The following is a 1,524-nucleotide window of genomic DNA, read 5'->3' as shown; positions in this document are numbered from 1 at the left end:
CTATGGAATCTTTGATCAAAATGTTGAGTAATGATAGATGGGCACTATCCAGTTCTTCTGGTCCCATGACAAAGGAGGCAGTTGTTCATGGAGACAGTTAACCACACATTCCATATCCTCCTCCTATCCCTAATTCTTCTTCCTCTGTTGCTCCAGGTAATTACAATTGTTGTGCCTTGGATGGCCGCTTGGAAGCTTTTAAGACCCCAGGCACTACGCAATGAACTAAGAGGTAGAACAGAAGCACTGAACATGTTATTACGCCAAATAGCTGTGATGTACTGTGAAATTATGACCCTAAACCTCCAAACCAAGGAAGAAAATCCCATGAGGTGTTTGGTTGTACATAAGCAGCCTCAGCAACTACTTATTTTATTTTTTTTATTGTATTTTAGGTGAAAGTTTACAGCGCAAATTAGTTTCTCATTCAAAAATTTATACACAAATTCTTTTGTGACATTGGTTGTAATCCCCAAAATATATCAGCACTCTCCTCATTTCCCTTTCCACCCTGGGTTCTCCATGTCCATTCACAAGTTTTCCTGTTCCTTCCTGCCTTCTCGTTTTTGTTTTTGGACAGACATTACCCATTTGATCTCGTATACTTGACTGAACTAAGACACATGTTCCTCTACTGTTTTATAGTCCTCTCTAATCCATGGCTGAAAGGTGGACTTTGGAAGTGGATTCAGTTCAGAGGTAGCAGGGTGTCTGGGGGCTATAGTCTCAGGGGTTCCTCCAGCATCTTTCAGAGCAGTAAGTCGGGTCTTTTTGTGAATTTGAATTTTGTTCTACATTTTTCTCCCCCTCTGTCCAGAACCCTCTAGTATGACCCTTATCAGAGAGGTTGTTGGTGGTAGTTGGGCATCATCTAGTTCTTCTGGGCTCAGGATGGTTGAGGCTGTGGTTCATGCAGTCCATTAGCCTTTTGGACTAATATGTTCCTTATATATTTGCTTTTCTTCATTCTGCTTTGCTCCTAATGTGATGGGACCAAGGGATATATTTAGATGACTGCTCACAAGCTTTTAAGACCCCTGACGCTACTCACCAAAATAGGATGTAGAACATTGTCTTCATGAAATATGTTATGCCCATTGACCTGGATGTCCCCTGAGACAATGGTCCCCAGTCCTCAGCACTGTAACTCGGTCCCTCATAGTGTTTGGATTGTATCGAAGAAGCTTCTGTGACTTTGTCTTTGTCAAGTTGTGTGGATTTTCCCCATATTGTATGCCGTCTTTCCCTTCACCAAAGTCAATACTTGTCTACTATCTAGTTAGTGATTTCCTCTCCTTACCCCTCCCCTCCCTTGTAACCATCAAAGATTGTTTCTTTCTGTGTGTAAACCTTTTCTTATTTCTTTACAATAGTGGTCTCATACAGTATTTGTCCTTTTGTGATTGGCTTATTTCACTCAGAATAATGCCCTCCAGATTCATCCATGTTGTGAGATGTTTCACAGATCCGTCGTTGTTCTTTATCATTGTGTAGTATTCCATTGTGTGTATGTACCATAGTTTG

Source organism: Trichechus manatus, unplaced genomic scaffold (assembly GCF_000243295.1).
Source record: "Trichechus manatus latirostris isolate Lorelei unplaced genomic scaffold, TriManLat1.0 scaffold00349, whole genome shotgun sequence".
NCBI classification, from domain to species: domain Eukaryota; kingdom Metazoa; phylum Chordata; class Mammalia; order Sirenia; family Trichechidae; genus Trichechus; species Trichechus manatus.
Note: the sequence above shows the minus strand (reverse complement) of the source record.